The sequence below is a fragment of the Myxine glutinosa genome, chromosome 10 (genome assembly GCF_964187855.1).
Source record: "Myxine glutinosa chromosome 10, kmMyxGlut1.1, whole genome shotgun sequence".
Classification (NCBI taxonomy): domain Eukaryota; kingdom Metazoa; phylum Chordata; class Myxini; order Myxiniformes; family Myxinidae; genus Myxine; species Myxine glutinosa.
The window spans coordinates 64,114,671-64,120,670 of NC_136270.1; positions in this window are offsets into that span (position 1 = coordinate 64,114,671).

Consider the following 6,000-nt stretch of genomic DNA (forward strand, 5'->3'; position numbering starts at 1 on the left):
AGGCATTCAGCTTTTTCACGTGCGGAGTCAGCCGTGTAGCTGTTTGAGGTGAGGGAGGGGATGGAGGGGGAACAAACACCAGAAACAGATTTGACCAGACGCCACCAGGATTTGGAAGAGGGAGACAGATAAGAGAGTTCGGTCTTGAGAACGGTGAGATATTGTTTCCTGTCTCTCCTGAGGGTGGACACACACTTGTTTCGGGCTTTGTGAAAGGAAATGAGATTTCCTTCCGTTTGATTTGATTGGTTTGTTGGTTTGTTTCCTTTGGTTTGTTTGTCTGAACAAGATTTATCAAAAATTTGTGGACGGATTCGGCCGAAATTTGGTGGAGATGTTGGGTGTGTGGCAAGGACCAATTGATTCGATTTTGGTGAAGATTCGAATCCGGATCAGGTAAAAAAAAAATTTAAGTGATTATTAATCATTGAGAGCTAGGGCTAACACACGATATTCAATAACTTCGTATTACTGTCGGATTATCCCGCATTAGTGCGTTTTATCACTCTTTATCGTGATTGAAATGGTTTGTTGTGTAGTAATGGAGTGTGATTCACAGGATGGACTGGGGATCCCAAGGAATTTTCGGTTTTATCATACTTGACCAGGCAAAAGGGTGTTCAACTCACCAAAGTAAATTCCGACATACGTATTAGCCAATGATGTGAACTTTGTCTCGTTTCTACAAGGATTATATTGTTACGGTCCGCGGATAAGGATATTGTTTGCCGAGCGGAGGCACCGCGGCCGAACAGTTTTCCCTGACTAAACCCGATTCCCGAACGTTGGCCGGATCGCGCCACAGATATTCAATTTGGAAACCTCTAAAGCGACCGAATGTAAAGAGGAAGAAGAAGACATACAGAAGAGTAACGGGATTTATTATTTACACACACAAGCAAAAGGAGCAGTCAAAGTTATATACAGGGAACATGGAAAAAGCAGGTGACAGTGAAAATACTAGCTTATACAAACTTAATTAAATACCCAGGACAGAACAAACAGAACAAACTCACGTACACAAGAAGGATGGAATGGCAGGAATGAATGCTGGAAGGAGGATTGGGAAGGTTCAGCTGGGGCAGATGGTTCGGGCTTGATCCCGCACGGGACGTCGGCTGGACCTCGACGGCCACCGATGCCACCGCTATCTGGTTCCCACGGGGTACGGGTTGTAGCTGCCTGGTGGAGTCAACGCTGCTTGTGGAGCCAAAGCTGCTTCTCTGGCTCACCTCAGGGCGCGTCTGCCGTCTCTGGCGCAACTGCTTGTAATTGACCTTGAACCTTCTCTCTCTCCAAAGCTCATCTGGATCTTCTCACGCAGTACCATGCGCGCGTGCTTTTATAACGCCTCCGGCGATCAAGCCGCCGGCCTTCAGGACACGCCCATTGGTGTGCTCACCTCGGCCCTGGTTGGTCGCGCGACCCTCTGGCTCCGCCCTTGATGACGACAGGCGGGCACGCCTTTCTTCCCCGACCCGAGCACATGTTCAATGGTGGTTTTGGAGGGGATGTAATATTGGCAATCGAGGCTTGGCCATGACGAAAGGGGAAATGGAGGTTTTGGGAATGGGAATGAAGAATGAAGGGAATCTATCTTATTTCACTTGGTGCAATGGAGTGTCATTTTAATGGAAGACAAAGCCTTAACCTAATACACAGAATAAGGAAATAAACTACTGAACAGGGATATTATAGTGTCCTTCAATGTATGCTTTATGGAATTAACTACCGGAACGCCCTTTGACCTTTATACACACTGGAGCAAGGAGGGCTCAGACTAACACAATAATTCACAACCATTTACTATACAATACAACACAATCAAAAAAATACAATCCTCATATCCACAACACTGCACCCTCCTCCTCTTAGGCACGTCCCGGGCCTATAATTTTAACTTAGTGTGACATGTAGCTGTAGTTCCCTCTACTTTTAACATGACCCTGAGTGCGACAGTTTTAAAACATAAATGAATATGTCCCGCTGCTCCATTGCACCCTACCTAACAGACTCACGCCCACAGCTAACCGAATTGCGGAATGGTCTTCAAACTATACATTGACGGTGGGGAGCATTATTTACAATTGACGCTACTTTTATTTATAAAACGCAACCCAGGACCTGTGATTGTTCTTTCTGGGGGTGGGGGGGGAGACAGTCTGCTCTGCATCAATGCACCATGAAAGCACCCAAAACGCACCAAAGCACCCTCAAGCACCAATCGGGGCACAGTCATCACTGTTCATCAATAAAAATAAATCAACAACCCCTAACCCTGCAGGTGGTCTCTTGCTCTTCGGCTCCCTCTGCTGGCTATTACTATCTTCCTGGTGTTGTCATCTTCCTTTGCTGGCGGCCTATTTGCAATAAAAAATGCACCTAACATGTCCGTTTTTATTTTATTTATGGCCCACGGGGCCGACTAGTGTGGTTCACCTGTGGGGCATCGGTGCCCTGTGATCAAGGTCCGCCAGCAAGATTTCGGGCCTTCATGGCCGGTTCCAGCAGAGGGGCCATGCCCCAACCCATGGGGTCCATAAGTGGTGCTCAGCCACAGATGTGTGGCCCATAATGTGGTGCATCGATGCAGACAGCTGGTTCTGGGAGTTCCGGGCGCACAATGGCGGACTCACGCACGCTCCCCTCGGCGCCCAGTGGCGCACAGGTCCTCATGTGGGAGACAAAAGGGGGATAAGACAGATGAGCGAGGGGTAAGGTCACAAGGGTACACATCAAACAAGGCAATGCAAGGCGAAATGCGTACGGAGAGCGAAGTGAGAAAAGCTCGTCCCTACCGTACGTCACCCCCCCCCCCCCTTGTCACCTACTCTACCCTTGCCCTTACCCCATATTTACAAAAACCTACCCCTTTATCAATTCGTCGCTAATGTCACGTCTTCCCCATATTTCCCCGATACCAAATTCGTCCCCACAATCCCTCTAACCAAAATTTGCCATCACCCAATTCATCATCAATCCTCATAAGGAGGGAGAGATGGAACAACAAGCACAATGTCACACCCACGTCATGATGCGTCTCACATTCGAAACATCTGCACAATAAAAAATAACAAAAACCACCTGGCATGGTGTGGAGGTACGTCATCCCAGGTGAGTGGATGCAGATGGTGCGAGGAGACTTCAATCCTAACTACTTTCTAAATGACTTTAATACACTTTACACTACCCTCCGCGGGTATTCGCGATGGGGGTCCATCCTTCCCCCATTCACACCTTCGCACCATCCACTCCACTCCATAGTTTCCACCATACTCACTCCACGACCATCCATTCCAATACTCCATATATTCCACACTCCATGTATTCCACACTCCATGTATTTCACACAACCATTCTCCATACACCTGTTGTTGCACACCTGTGCAATCACACCTGGTGCCACCTGCACCCTCCTTCCTTCCTGGACCATTTGGTCAGCACAATACTCATCACCATCACTCACTCAAACACTGCTCCATACACCTGTTCAGTTGCACACCTGTGCAATCACACCTGTTCACCATACACACGGCATCATCTAATCTACCTGGTGCCCTGCTAACTTAGTGCTCCCCGTCTTCCCTTTAAACTAAGCACATACCACGTCATTATCATCCACTCTAATCTACCTGCGTCCCCACTACAGGTATCATTGTCACTACCTAATCTTAACGTTACCTATTGTCATCTTCTCTAGATCCCTATCATTATATCCTAACCCTCCCGGGCTAGTTTTCACTGCCAAACCCCCATAAAACTAGTGCTCCTTTGCCCCCGCTGTGAGGGATGGTGGATTGGCCGTCCCACCACATCGGGCATCTCCCACTACCAATTTGGCTCGTCCAAATCCAACAAATCAAAAATTTGCCAATCCTCTGCCAACTCTATTCACTTTTCTAAATTTCGGATCAAAAACACTATCAGTATTATCATCATCACAGTCCGCTATATCCTAGCCTCGGTGCGTCATGACATCATTAAACTCGGCTTCGTAAAGCCGAGCAATGAATTTGGGTGGTTTGGTCGCCTGCAGGTTGAATCCGTCCGGCTTTCGGTTCAAGGGAGGTGGTTTGGTCGGGCCGAGATTCCACGCACCATCTCGGCGCGGCACCTTGCGGTCCCGGGCCCGGGCCCGATGACTCAATCTCCCCCGGTCGGAACCCCGTCCCCGCGAGGGGGCACCGTTCCGCTTCCTCCCACTCGCCCTTGAACCGGACCGGTCGCCTCGCCCGCCAAGGCCCGGACTCGACCGTGCAGGGCGGGGCCAAGCCCGAATCGGCAACGACGCTTCGAAGAGAAGCGACGCAGCATCGATCCGCGCCGGGCCTCGCATCCAACAAAGCACGCCGCGCCCCGAGTGCTCGCATCGGCTATCCGTCGCCCTAACCGCTAACCCGGTTACCGTCGATGCTTCACCTGCATGCTCACATGCATACGCTACCACTTTCACCCTCACCAAACCCGGCGTTCCAACGCCGTCCGTACATTCCACCAACGCACTCCCTGTTACACACCACACCTCTCGCGCACACTCGCCGTTCGCACACTCCCTTAACACACCTCGCGCACCGTCTTGCGCACTCTCCCTCGGTACGTACTCTGTAACACTCACCATGAGCGTGCACTCTTGCATCCACCCACTAACGTGCTCAGATGGGCTCTCCCACACTCGCGCTACCACCAACTCAGGTGTGCTTCCTCGCACACGTTCCACCACCACCTTACTCTCCGTGTCACACTCCGTACACCCCGACGTGCATTCTCGCTCGCACTCGGTATCACACTCGCGCTTCGTAACACGCTCACCCCTTGACGCACACTTCGTATTGCTCTCACTCCCTGTGTCATACTCCGTACACCCCGACGTGCATTCTCGCTCGCACTCAGTATCACACTCGCGCTTCGTAACACGCTCACCCCTTGACGCACACTTTTTTTTCACACGCGTGCTATTTCCACTCACACCGGACCCTTCACCAACGCCCGGGTGCCATATTGACCCCAATCGCGCGACAATTCTTTTGTCGCCAAACATCCTCCTGCAAAAGCTACCCGCACAATATACAGCACGACTCACCTGGGGAAGCCTTTTCTCCACGCGCACCTGCAAACTTCCATTTGGATTAGCAAGTACATCATCATGATTTGAGCAGGGACTTTGTACATATTCCATCTTTTCCTCCCGCCGCGAGTGGTTTTCTAAGTCCCCGGTCTCTTCAATTTCAATGCCCACTACCACTTTTTCTTTACTCACCCCGACGACCGTTGGCTTTAATAAAATTCCCTCTACCTCAACGGTCCCTGGTGTTGCACCTGGTGTTGTTGCAACGGAACCCTGGTGTTGGGCTAGTGGCTAGGGTGCCGGCTTAGGATCCTAGGATCCTGGGTTCGAATCCCGGTCAATCGCTGAATTAATGCCAGGGGGGTTGACTCAGCCTGTCATCCTTCCAAGGTCGGCTAATTGAGTACCAGTTCACTGGTAATTCCCTGTTTGTCGTTAAAGGCGGCAAAAAGGGTTGGCGTCAGGAAGGGCATCCGGCCGTAAAACATTGCTTCAAAAAGGGGACCAAAAAACAACAACAACCACGGTTCCCGAAAAAGGCCAACCCCCGCTTTGCGGGGAAAAATGGCCTCTAAAGGTGTTTTTTTTTTTTTTTTTACCTCAACGGTCGCCGGCTTTTCCAAACCCCGTGTCGCGATTTCTACCCCCGTCATTGTACCCGCGCTTTTCTCCGCTTCGCTCAACCAGCGCTTCTCGACCCGCGTTACCTCGTCGTGCACCCCTGGGACCCTTTCGCCCAACTTGCGGTCTCTGTCCCTCTGCTCCCTTTCCTCCCTATCGGCCCTCATTCCGTTCGTTATTGCTTCCATACTGTTTTTCAAACCTTCAATTTGGTCTCCCAATTGCTCACTATTCTTGTCCATAAGGGCCTTCATTTGCATCATAAAAAGGTTCAAATCCACCGGTGGCGCTGCTACGGTCGTGGGCGCGGTCGC